Below are 13,779 nucleotides of genomic sequence, written 5' to 3'. Positions count from 1 at the left end.
GTGAAAGAGCATGGGCAGCCTGAACTAAGGGGGAAGCAGAGTGGGAAGAGAAATGGACTCAGTGGGAGAATCAACCAAGACTCTGTTGTGATGGCTTGGATATGCGGTGAGGACAAGAAATGGCCCCTGGGTTTCTGGCCTGAACAAATGAGCAGATGGCAGTAAAGGAGATGGGGAAGGCTGGAGGAGAATGTGTTTGGGGAGAAAGTGGGAGCAGAGAAGGAAGGATCAAGAAGTTAAAGAAGCTACAGTTTCAGAGTCCACATCTGCACAAACTTCCATGATCCTATACCTCACTCTGTATTCAGAATTTGATGGGTTTTCTTGTAAAGAAGGCCCCCACACTGTCTAAGTGTTAGTCCCCACAAAACTAAGGAGGGGATGATCAACAGTGTTGAGCAAGTTAATTTGAGATGTCTGTGACACATCTAAGGGGCCATGGTCAAATTCAATGTTACACACCTGGAGCTTAGAATAGTGAGTGGAACATCTGCATTGTCTTAGTCATCTAGTACTACTATAACAGAAATACCACAAGTGGATGGCTTTAACAAATAGAAATTTATTTTCTCACAGTTTAGGCGGCTAGAAGTCCGAATTGAGAGCACTGGCTTGCGGGGAAGGCTTTCTCTCTCTGCTGGCTCTGAAGGAAGGTCCATGCCAATCAGGACAACCTCTTCTCAGCTGTGTCTGCAGGGAGGCCTCTCTCTGGCCCTCGGCCCCTCAGCCCGGCCTTTGCCCTGTCCAGGCAAGTGTTACAAAGCTCTTTAGCTCAGCTGATAAGTGCCCAGAGGCACCCAACTCTGCCAGGAAGCCTCCTGCCTGAAGGCACTCAGCTCCTTCTCACTTTATGGGTAGGCTCCCACGCTGTCTTGCACTGGTCTCCTGGTTCTGCTGCCGCCACTTATCTGCTGCTACTTCTCTGTCTTGCGCTGTCTCCGGTGTTACAGCTCTCTCTGTATCTCCTGGTTCTAGGAGGTTCTCAGCACAGGGACCCTGGGTCCAAAGGACAGGCTCCATTCCTGTCTCTTCTTCTTGTGGTATTGAGGTCCCTATCTCTGCTTGCTTCTCTCTCCTTATCCCTTGTAAAATAAAAGGTGTAACTCAAGTAAAGGCCTGACTTAATAAGGGTGGTAAGGGTAGTGACTGGGGTAAACGTGGTGACTTGAGTCACACTCTCTAGTAAGGTAGTGACTCAAGATATATCCCATCCTAATCCTGCCTCATTATCATAACAGACAACTCTCCCCCAAACGAGACCATAACCACAGGTACATAGGCCAGGATTCATAATATATCACAAAATGGAGAGTACATCAGATCACAAAATGGACCACACAATACTGGGAATAATGGCCTAACCAAGTTGACACATATTGTGGGGGGCACAATTCAATTCATGACGTGCATCAAGGAGTGAGTGGTTTACTGATGATACTTGAAGTCATGGAAATGAATAAAACCAGCTTGTCCAGTGCTTGTTGCTGCATCTGGATCACCTGGGGAATTAAGATAAAGATTCGAGGTCTCCCCCAGACCTACTGAACTAGAATATCTAGAGAGTGACAGCTGCTTTAACAAGCTTCCCAGATGATTCTGCTGCATAAAAAAGGTTGAAAAACATGGATTTAGGGAGAAAGTGCAGAGATAAGGAAGAGGACCGAGGACAGGCCCTGAGGAGCTGCCAGTTGGAGGGGTCAGGGGAAAGGAAGAGCAGGCAGGGCACCAGAGAGGAAGTGGCCAGAGAAGCAGAGGAAAAGCTGAATGAGTTTTGTGTCACAGAGGAAAAGAAAGGGGGGGGGTAGGGGGGACGGTGAGAAGAGGCTGAGAGGCTATATCAGAGGACGATGAGCACGTGAAAGGAAAACCTCTGGAGTCAGGACCAGGCCAGCCATTTTGAGCAGAGAAATCCCAGAGAGAGAGCAAGGGCAGAGAAGGGGAGTTAGAGACCTCGCAACCCTTGAGAAATGAGGGAAAGAATAACTTCTGACTTTCCAGTTCTAAACAGTTGCCTTGGAGATTGCCTGTGGTTATCCTCACAATAAAGGAGCCCAGGTGGCACAATGGTTAAGAGCTAGGGCTGCTAACCAAAAGATCAACAGTTCAAATCCACCAACTGCTCCTTGGAAACCCTATGGAGCAGTTCTACTCTGTCCTGTAGGGTCGCTATGAGTCAGAAGTAGCAACAGGTTTTTTTTTCATCCTTACAGTAAGTCCCCTCAGCCAAAGTTAACTTTAGTGGGGGGAGGGGGTCTCTCTTCCTTATAACCATGCTAAAGCATAAAATAAATGAATTAGCATGAATATTGTTTAAGTCTTGACAACACACAATACAGGGGAAGTCAGCTCAACTGGACTAAACCAAAAGCTAAGAAGTTTCCTGAACACAACCAAACACTTTGACAGACAGAGTAGCAGGGGCGGGGGTGTGGGGACTATGGTTTCAGGGACATCTAGGTCAATTGGCATAACAAAGTTTATTAAGAAAATGTTCCGCATTCCACTTTGGTGAGTGGCATCTGGGGTTTTAAAAGCTTGACAGCAGTCATCTAAGATGCATCAATTTGTCCCAACCCATCTGGAGCAAAAAAGAATGAAGAACAACAAAGATACAAGGAAAATATTAGCCTAAGAGACAAAAGGGCCACATAAACCAGACTCCATCAGCCTGAGACCAGAAGAACTAGATGGTGCCCAGCTACCACCAATGACCACCCTGACAGGGAACACAACAGAGAGTCCCTGACAGAGTGGGAGAAAAGAGGGGTGTAGAACTCAAATTCACATAAAAAGACGAGACTTAATGGTCTGACTGAGACTATAGGAATCCCAGAAGACAGGCCCCCGGACCTCTGATAACCCAGAACTAAAACCATTCCCGAAGCCAACTCTTCAGACAAAGATCAGACTGCAGTATAAAACATAAAATAATACTTGTGAAGAGTGTGCTTCTTAGTTCAAGTAGATACACGAGACTAAATGGGCAGCTCCTGTCTGGAGGCGGGATGAGAAGGCAGAAAGGGACAGAAGCTGGTTGAATGGACACAGAAAACCCAGGGTGGAAAGGTGGAGTGGGCTGTCACATTATAGACAGAGCAACTAGGGTCACATAAATATATAAATATATAAATTTTTGTATGAGAAATTAACTTGAGCTGTAAACTTTCTCCTAAAGCACAATTGAAAAAAAAAAAAAAAAGAATATTGTAAGTCTTGAAAGAGTGGTAAAACCTTTCAAAGTCCTTAGGTGATGTGCCCCTGACAACGCTGAAGCTAATGCATTCCTAACTCCCAGTAGGTGGCTTTAGCTGAGGAGAACCCAAATAAGAGTTAAGTATTACCTCTGATCTGACCTGTCTTCCTTTAGGGTTCTCTCTCTCTTTCTCTCATTTCTAAGATTATCAGAAACAGATTCTGCCTAGAGATGGCAAGGAGTCCCTAGGGGATGCAAACGGTTAACAGGCTTGCCGCTAACTGAAAGGCTAGCAGTTCCAGTCTACCCAGAGGTGCTTCAGAAGGAAGTCCTGGTGGTCTACTTCCAATAAAACCAGGCATTGAAAACCCTATGGAGAACAGTTCTGCTGTGACACACATGGGGTTGCCATGAGTCAGAATCGACTCGATGACAACTGGTAAAGAAGGCAAAACTGGGCTTGATGAGGTCAGGACCCCAGCCTCCGAGCTCCAAGCCCAGAAGTTGAAGCAGAAGTGGTCACAGGAACCACAGTAGGGAGGACCAGGAAATCACAGGTGTACTACAGGTTGGAATCGACTCGACAGCAATGGGTTTACTATGTCAAAAAGAAGACCTGCTGGTGAAAATGAAGGATAAGAGCACAGACACAAGATGGGTAAGAGCTCCTACAAGGGTCCAAGGCTGTGCTTGGTAGACAGACGGGCAGGCTGAGTTGTACCGTGCTTGAGAGATAAGCTGTGCAAGGAGTGTGAATGACGAGGCCCTATTAACCCTTTAAGTCATTTCATTTTAACACAGGAATCCATTGACAGACAGAGGCTATCTGAATGGGAAACAACAGTGCTAATGTGGGTTCCTCTTGGGACTGCGGATGTGGCGGATCCCACTGTCACTGCTGGTGTCAGGCTGGATAGGGTCTGTCTCCTGTATGCAAAGGAGGTGGCTTCTCAGGTCAGGGCAAGTGCCCTAACACTGATGACAGTCGTATAAGGTTCTGGGTCCACGAGGCTTGAGCTGTTTCATGTTTCCTCTGATACCCAGGGAACCATGGCCAAATGCTGGAGGGACCTTGCAGAATCAGGGATGCATAAAGAGGCACAAAGAAGCAAAATGCACACCTGAGATGGGGACGAAGGCTGGAAACGAGAATAACCTTCCACCACTGATCTCAAAGCTAAAATGCTCTGAAATTGCACATCTACTTCATGGTTTTTGTAAATAAACCAGGACAAAGCCCTGGTGGGTGGCCTGTGATATTAATGAAAAAAATTATGATAACCCAGTCCCATAATTATTCTTTTATAACCTACATGGAATATGTTTGAGAATCACAAGTGGGAATCTCAGTGACCTATTATCTAATAACGTACCTAGTTTTGCTTTTTAAATTTACCCTTAACAGTTTTATCAGAGAGAATGCCCTCTCAGCCCTAAATGCAAACACAATGCTGGGAATCTTAACACAGAGCACTGAAAAAACCAGCTGGCACAGGAGCAGCTGTGGGCTCAAATCCAGACTCCGTCACTTGTTCAAGTCATGAAATAGCTCTGACTGTAGAAAACAGCTATAGGTGATAACTCATTTCACAAGATTAAATGAGATCACGTAAATCAAAAGTGCCAGGCAGCATGCAATGCACACTGAGTATTGAATAGATGTTGGTCTCCATCTCTTTCCTAAAACATGTCATCATGCCAAATAAATATAAAATGTTCCTGGAAACAAATCAGAAAACTCTATCACACACACTGGACCCAGGACTGGTCCTAGGTAGTCTTTGTCCATCGTTGTCCCCTTTAACTCCCCTCACCCCTTTTCTGTTCTTCCATCCCCAGGATCCAGGGCTCTCTGATGGAGGGTGCCTTAGCAGCTATTAGGAATTAAACTGGGAACTTCCAGTGGAAACCAGAAAGGGGTTCAAGACTTAAAGTTTGTAGGTGAAATGTTCCTTTTTTTATTCCTAAGGGTATGCAGGCTGCCTGGGGGTGAGGTGGGGGATATCAAAGGCATCATTATGGACTGAACTATGTCCCCCAAAAAGAAATACAAAAGTCCCAACCCCTGTACTGTAAATATGACCCTGTTTGGAAATAGGGGTTTTCTTTTATGTTAATGAGGCCATATCAGGGAAGGATGAGTCTTAAACCTAATTCCTTCTGAGTGGTATCTTATAAAAAGAGCACACTAGACAGAGACACACACGCAGGGGGAAGACAGACTCATCTGTGAGGACCTGTCAACAAGCAAAGGAACGCCAAGGATTGCCAGCAGACACTAGAAGCTAGGAGAGAGGCTCACAGAAGGAACTGACATGGCTGAGACCCTAATTCGGACTTTAGCCTCCAGAATTGTGACAAAATAAATTCCTGTTCTTTAAAGCCAACCGACTTGTGTTTTTGTTGTGGTAACACTAGGTAACTAAAACATCTGCTCCAGTGAGAAATACAACACGTATGTAGACCGTAAGTTCCACCATTAAGGAGCAGGATTTCTTGACTGCAAGAAAACATATACGTTTTTCAACTCTGCATACACAGGCGAACAATATGAGATCCGGACTGTTAAGGCTGGAAAGCCCAGGTTTGACATTCACTATGTGGGGTTGGAGCCCTGGTGGCACAGTGATTAAGAGCTCAGCTGCTAACCAAAATGTGGGCATTTCAAATCCACCAGCTGCTCCTTGGGGAACCCTAGGGGGCAGTTCTACTCTGTCCTATAGGGTCACAATGAGTTGGAATTGACTGGATGGCAATGGGTTTTTGTGTTTTTTTTTTAAAATATGAGGGTGGAGATGGGGGTATGTTGAGAAAACACTAGTCTTGCTTTACACCCAGGAAATAAAACTAAACAGAGAAATGAGTGCTGTTTTTTGTTTGTTTGGTTAGTTGGTTTTAATGCTAAAGATAATCGTAATCTAAGGAAAACATCCTTCTGAATTAAGCAATTTTGACTTCAGGAGTGATTCAACATTATACAGAATCCTCAGACTTCATGGTATTTTATTTGAAGTTACTAGTCTCTCAGCAAAAATTTCCCAGCACTACAATTCTACCAGGAGGCCAGAATGCCCTCTTATACCTCAACTCATGCATTTCTCCTCTTTTCTCCCAAGCACTTTTTATCCTCCTGGCTAAAGAGCCACAGATTCCTATCGTAAACCGTGGAAAAGTGGCTCTGCTAAAGAGAGAACATACCAAGAATGTTGCATCCCGACAGGAGCTTCCAGGAAGCTCTGCTGGTTTCTCACACGCTGGGCAGCCTCGTGTGAAAGCTGGGGGTGAGCAAGTCTGTTGGCATTTTATAATTTATTCAGGGGGCACCACTTACGCCAAAGGGAAATACTGGGGTGTAATGGAAAGAATACAAGAAGAGAAGTAAGGAGACCTGAGTTTTAGTCTCCTTTCTACCTCTAATTAGCTGTGTAGTTCAGATTAAGTTATTCTGCCTTTCTGCTGGACCTTGGTCGCCTCATTTGTAAAATCAGATTATTGTAATACAATAGTCATTACTAACCTTTCTTTCCACCACGGGTGATTGTTTAAGAGTCTGAAGAAAGCCGTGGATTCCCTCCTCAGAATAATGCAGTTTTGCAAATCAATATGAAATCGTACATGATTAGGGGTTCAGAGACCCTTAAAGGCCTATCTCTGTATCCCTAGGGTCAGGATCACCAAGACAAGCTTTTAAAAATGACAGAATACAGCAGAAACGTACAGAGAATCAAGAAAGCTCAAGTAAAGCTGAATCATTTACAGAACTAAAAGCACATCCTTTGCAGACACTGGGGAGGGGAGGGAAGGGGGGTGGTTATTTAGGGAAAAATAAATGAAAGTACCAATGAGAGTTGTCCTTGATTGAGGCCTGGCTAAGCCCCTTACCTAGATTCACAGGGGAGTGGCTGAGCACAGTGATTCTGCAGCCAGGTTGCCTTATTTAAATCTCAATTCCACCGTTTACTAGTTATCCGACCTTAGTATCTGTGCCTCAGTTTCTTCATCTGCGAAAAAAGCGATAAAACAGTACCTATGTCAAGGGTTGTTAAGACACATTGGGCACTTGAAACAGGGCCTGGTACAAAGTCCTAAATAATTATTAGCCTTTATAGAAATCTGGGATACATTCGCCAGGTGGTTAAAATTGTAGGCTGAGTTTAGAGAAGTCATAAATATCTCCAAGCCTTAGCTTCCCCAGATGTAAACTGAGGACAATAACAGAACCTGCTTCATAAATTTGCAGTGAGGATTAACGAGATTACCACATTAAAAACTCTTTTCACAATCCCTGGCACATAGTACATGCTCACCAAATTTCAGCTATTATTAACAATCCTGAGAGGTGACAATTGTCATCACCCTTCTTTTATTTTTTAAGAAAGGATAACTCAGATTCAGTGAGGTTAAGTGCCTTGCCAACAGTACCTCAGCTAGCAAACGACTATGTGGCGATTTCAACTCAGACAGGTCTGAAACAAGAAGGTGTAAGCACTACGCCATACAACCTCTTGTTCAAACAAGGCTTAGGGACAATCAAAGCTAATGCATACCCACTAGATTACTAAGGAAAGAACTATGTTTGGTGATAACAGCCCAAAATTTGGAAGATTCTCCAAGGCTATGAACCAGGACCTCAACCAAAAGTCCCTCTTTACCACTCCTAGAAATGAAAGCCTGCCTAGGCAGTGGTCTCAATCAGCTAGTCCTCTGCACTTTGCAAGTGGTTGTTAAACCACAGCCCGGACAGCAGAAGAGGAAAAAGAAGCCATTCCCCACCATAGCTTGGTTAGCAAAGTGAACCCTTCAAAACAATAGCAGTGATCCTCGGGCTGAAAAAAGATATCAAGAGTGCTCCAAAGTCACACAGACTTGCTGGAGTAGAACACACGAATTAGTCTTTAATTAATACATTTTTATCTGAAAAAGAATAAAGGTGTTTGCTTCTATTTTTAGGATACCCAGTTTAAGGGGTTAAATAAGAGGAAGTGCCTACCACAGCCCAGAGTGGTGAGGGGAGAAAGAGCACTCAAGAGAAGAGGTTGCCATAAGGAACTGTGTCAGCTTTAGCAAATCCTTCTTTCAACACCAGTTTCCTCACCAGTGAGATGGTAACCCCGAAGTGAGAATGAAAGGACTGACAGAAGAAACAATCAGTAAAATACAAGTCAATGCTAATCATGTTATTTCATATCTTCATATATTTACTCCTAAATGTATTTTATTTTTGTATCTTTATTTAGCACAGCACTATTAGTCCACCTGAAAGTGGACATTTCCTTAAAAAAAAAGGAAAAAAAAAAGGCCAAGTGTATACAGGCCTTAGGAATGGATCTGTCTCCCTTGATCACTGCAAGCATGGCAGAAACACCTCAGAAGTCCTTCACCTCACCTCCATTGTCCTACTAAGGCCCCATCCTAGCTTGGCCACTGGATGGAAAAGTCCCCTGTCCTCACTGTCCTCCACCTTACCCCCTCAGGGCCGAGCCAACTCTCAGAGTGGACGGAGTGTATGCACTCCAAAACCCTCCCTTCTCTCCACCCACCAAGGACGCAGAGAATTCTGGAGTGGGAGTCAGAAGCCCACGAGGTTCAAGGCCTGTTTCTGCTCCCCTCTGGCTGAAAAACCCTAGTCAAAACACTCCCCTCCTCCTGCCTTAATTTCCCCGTCTGTAAAATGAAAGGTTAGAATGAGATCCGGTGAAGGCCTCTCTCCTGCTCTAAATGTCTGATTCCATTATTCTTACATGTAAACGTGTCTTGCGGGGATAGAAGCCCTTCCTTTCAAGCAGGACATGTTGCTCTACGTTCCCGTGGACCACTCCCCTCAATACTCTGTAATTTTAGAGTAGCTTGACTCATCCAGAACTGAAGAACAAAGCTGTTGATTTCCCGTGTCACCAAACCTGGTATGGTAGTCAATGCAGATTCTCGGGCCTTCTCCCACAATCTCACACCAAAAAAACCCTGACCACCCCTCCTAATTTCCAAACTCAAAACCACCCTTTCCTGAATTTAAAAAAAACACAAAACAAAACCTACCCAAACCTAAGCTGGTGTAAGATGCCACAGCACTTTTTCTAGAATCCAGGGTTCCACCTCTGCCCCACCCCCTCTCCCTGGGATGTCTTTTTAGCGCATGAACCCCTGGACCAATACGTTGCATCGTCCTCCCCTGGTCCAATAAACCCGTTTCTTCCTCCCCTGAACATCTCTGCTGGAAAGGAGTCACCTCCTCGGATCCAATCCCAAGGGACCCAAACCTCTCCGAAGCCCGCTGGGGACCGGCACCTCGGCGCGGCTGGAAGGGCCCCGCGCCTCTGGGAAGGAAAAAGCGGCCGGCCCCCGGCCGCGGTCCGACCCCGGGCGGCGCAAGGGAGGCCTCCCCGGCAGGTCTCTTCTCACTTACGGGCCGCTTTTCAGGGCAGGGCAGGGCCACGCAGTGCCAACTGGCGGGCGGCCTGGCGAGCGGGCAGCAGACTTTGCTGACTCAAAGGCGCGGCGGCGAGCTCACAGGAGCGCACACGAGCGCAGCCCCGCGCTCCCCGCGCACGTAGCGGCCCGCGCCCGCGCCCGCGCTCAGCGTCCGCTGTCTGCGTTTGATTGCCGCTGGTGGCCGCCCGGGTTCCTGCTTCCGCTGCCCGGGCCAGCACTGCACCGCCCACCCCAGGTGTGGCCGGGCGCCGCCCGGTGCGCCCCGCCCCCCTGCCCCGCGGGAGATGGGGTAAACCCCCGTTGGGCGTGGCTGGGGCTGTTTGTGTAGCCTCCCGAAATCGGGTTAGGGAGGAAATACCCCCGCTTACTCGGACGCTGAGGCTGAAGGTGTATAAGCAGCACCGCTTGGAATCAGGACCTTAATGATGGGTGGAGAGAGAGAGGGATAGATAGATGTGACAAGCAAGTATAACAAAATGTTAATAATAAAGTCTAGGTGGTGACAGGAAAAAGACCAGACTTACTGGCCTGACAGAGACTGGAGAAACCCCGAGAGTATGGCCCCCAGACACCCTTTTAGCTCAGTAATGAAGTCACTCCCAAGGTTCACCTTTCAGCCAAAGATTAGACAGCCCCATGAAACAAAATGAGACTAATGGAGCACAACAGCCCAGGGACAAGGACTAGAAGGCAGGAGGGGACGAGAAAGCTGGTAATAGGGAACCCAAGGTTGAGAAGGGACAGTGTTGACACGTCGTGGGGTTGTTAACCATTGTCATAAAACAACATGTGTACTTCGTGTTTAATGAGAAATTATTTGTTCTGTAAACCTTCATCTAAAGTACAATTTAAAAATATATATTTTTAAAAATCTAGGTGGTGAGTATATGGGTGTTTACAATTCTTTCAATTTTTCTGAATTTTGAAATTTCTTCATAATAAAACATTTGGGGAAAAATAAATGAGATCTGCCAAGGGGACTGAATCAGTAAGCCAATTCCCAAATCACACCTTGGGCTGAGTCTGACCCACCCCTTTGCATGGAATGCCTCAACAATTTAGTTGAGGTCATTTAAGCTTGTGATGGGTGACTAATAACACTGAATAATAAGCATAACCTAACACTTCATTTTTGAAACACGAATTTCCCCATTAGACACAGCCTGCTCCAGATGATTGCTGGGGGCCACTGCAGGCACACCTGAAAATGTAATATGTCTACTACCATCCACACCTAAATTAATTTTGCATAGCAAAACTTCTAAATCTACAATATTGTATCTTAAAATTTGGATAGTGAATTTGCATCGATGAATCCTGAATCACTGATGTTGAATTTCCTAAGATTGCACCCAAGTCATAACACACAAGTGAATGCAAACATGATCACTTCTGAAAATCAAATTAAAGTAAATTTTCAAATTCTTGTCCCTATGCTCCACAAAGAAAAGCACTGACTCAAAAACAAAATGCTGCAGGAGCCTAAGATACTAAGTTGTTGACAGCTGCCATGGAGTCCGCCCTCAGCTCATGGGGAACCCATGCACAAAGGAACCAAACACTACCCGGTCCTGTATTATTCCCACGGTCAGTTGCAGATTGGACTATTGTGATCCATAGGGTTTTCACTGGCTGATTTTCAGAAGTAGACTCCCAGGTCTTTCTTCCTAGTATGTTTTAGTCTGGAAGCTCCACTGAAACCTGTTCAGCATCATAACAACACAAAAGCTGCCACTTATAGACAAGTGATGGTTGCGCATGAGGTGCATTGGCAGGGAATCGAACAGGGTCTCCCACATAGAAGGTGAGAATCGTATTACTGAACTGCCAATGCCCTCTAAGATACTAAGAGAGTCTGCAAAATTAAAATCTTCTGAACTTGCCAAGAGCAGGGCCTTAAAACTGTCAACAGGGCAGCAGATAAAGCCTTGGAGATTCAATGGGAGATCATTTAAATATCTGTTAAAATTATGGCCCTAACAGAAAACCAAAGTACGACCTTGAGTACATCACACCTGAAATTAGAGACCATCTTAAGAATAGATTTTGACACTATTCTTTATGCATTGAACACTAATGACTGAAGACCAGACAATTTGTGGAATGACATCAAGGACATCATACATGAAGAAAGCAAAAGGTCATTAAAAAGAAATAAAAGACCAAAATGGATGTCAGAAGAGACTCTAAAACTTGCTCTTGATCATAGAGTAGCTAAAGTGAATGGAAGTGATGATGAAGTAAAAGAGCTGAACAGAAGATTTCAAAGGGTCGTTCAAGAAGACAAAGTAAAGTATTACAATGAAATGTTCAAAGACCTGGAGTTAGAAAACCAAAAAGGAAGAACATGCTCAGCATTTCTCAAGCTGAAAGAACTGAAGAAAAAAGTAAAGCCTCAAGTTGCAATATGGAAGGAGTCTATGTGTAAAATATTGAACGACGCAGGGAGTATCAAAAGAAGATGGAAGGAAAACACAGAGTCACTGTACCAAAAAGAATTGGTCAATGTTCAACCACTTCAGGAGGTAGCATATGATTAAGTACTGATGATACTGAAGGAAGAAGTCCAAGCTGCACTGAAGATTTTGAAAAAAAAAAAAAAAAAAGCCTCCAGGAATTCACAGAATACCAACTGGAATATTTCAACAAACAGATGCAGCCCTGGAGGTGCTCACTCGTCTGTGCCAAGAAATTCAGAAGACAGCTACCTGGCCAATCGACTGGAAGAGACCCATACTTGTGCTCATTCCAAACAAAGGTGATCCAACAGAATACGGAGTATCAAACAATAGCATTAATATCACACTGTGTTAGGCTGGGTTCTTTAGAGAAGCAAAACCAGTGAAGCATATATATATAGAGAGAGAGACATTTATCTCAAGGAAATGGTTCACACAGTTGTAGAGGCTGGCAAGTCCCAAGTCCGTGGATCAGGCATCAGGCTGGAGGCTTCTACCGGCACACGTAGCTGCCGGGGCTGATGAAGCCCAGATCAGCAAGTAAGACAGAAGGCTACTGGCTCCCAGACTGCAGAGAATGATGAATCCCAAGATCTGTAGGCAACACGGCAGGCTGTTAACTCAAGTCCCAAGAAGCAGAGGTCAAATGATGACAAGCCAGATGCAGGATCTAGAGCAAGCAAGTAAGCTTTGCCAGAACGTCCATATATATATATTGGATGCAGGCCACACCTCCAAGGAGACTCCTTTTTTGACTGATTGGCCGATCACATCAGATCACAGCATAGAAGATGACTAGCTCATTATATAACTGCTAAACTACATCATTACATCACTGCCAAACTGCATTGTTACACAACTGCCAAACTACTGAGAATCATGGTCCAGTCAAGTTGACTCACAACGTAACCATCACAGACCACCCCTTGCCAGCCTGACACGTGTACACATCTCCTTAAACCGTACACAATCACTAAATAAAGACAATTACAAAGTCATACTTGCGTCTAACATGATACAGCTGATGTGTACAACCAAAATTACACTAGCCCCGTTCACAGCTTATATATATAGATGCCTCAAAAACGCAGTGTTAGGTTCAGAAGAAAACATTCTTTGATGGTCACAAGAGTGGGGAGGGAGGGAGAGGGGTATTCACTAACTAGATAGTAGACAAGAATTATCTTAGGTGAAGGGAAGGACAACACACACTACAGGTGAAGTCAGTACAACTGGACTAAACCAAAAGCTAAGAAGTTTCCTGAACACAACCAAACTCTTTGAGGGACAGAGCAGCAGGGGCAGGGGTCTGGGGACCATGGTTTCAGGGGACATCTAGGTCAATTGGCATAACAAAGTTTATTAAGAAAATGTTCTGCATCCCACTTTGGTGAGTGGCCTCTGGGATCTTAAAAGCTTGCAAGTGGCCGTTTAAGATGCATCAATTGGTCCCAACCCACCTGGACTAAAGGAGAATGACGAACACCAAAGGCACAAGGAAAATATTAGCCCAAGAGACAGAAAGGGCCACATAAACCAGAGACTCCGTCGGTGTGAGACCAGAAGAACTAGGTGATGCCTGTCTACCACCAATGACCGTCCTGACAGGGAACACAACAGAGAGTCCCTGACGGAGCAGGAGAAAAGTAGGGTGCAGAACTCAAATTCTAGTAAAAAGACCAGACTTAATTGTTTGAC

The 13,779-nt window shown here is 45.0% G+C and overlaps 1 protein-coding gene across 4 annotated transcripts in view; it reads right to left on the bottom strand.

Moving 5' to 3' along the window:
• Positions 1-13,779, bottom strand: part of SNX10 (sorting nexin 10) — a 112,837-nt gene that overhangs the window by 74,860 nt on the left and 24,198 nt on the right. Inside the window, exons 1-2 of one of the 4 annotated variants that reach the window (XM_023732349.1) lie at positions 9,597-9,807; positions 7,076-7,194 (exon numbers count right to left, since the gene is read on the bottom strand). The exons of 1 other annotated variant lie outside the window; for it this stretch is intronic. The gene's annotated coding sequence lies outside the window, so the exon portion shown is untranslated. Of the gene's footprint in view, positions 1-7,032; positions 7,052-7,075; positions 7,195-9,596; positions 9,808-13,779 lie in introns of those variants that run through there. 2 more of the 4 variants (XM_004377473.2, XM_023732351.1) reach the window with 2 other exon arrangements.

Source organism: Trichechus manatus, unplaced genomic scaffold, assembly GCF_000243295.1.
Source record: "Trichechus manatus latirostris isolate Lorelei unplaced genomic scaffold, TriManLat1.0 scaffold00050, whole genome shotgun sequence".
NCBI lineage: Eukaryota > Metazoa > Chordata > Mammalia > Sirenia > Trichechidae > Trichechus > Trichechus manatus.
The sequence above is the reverse complement of the archived record's forward strand: the minus strand, read 5'-3'. Positions and strand labels throughout refer to the sequence as shown.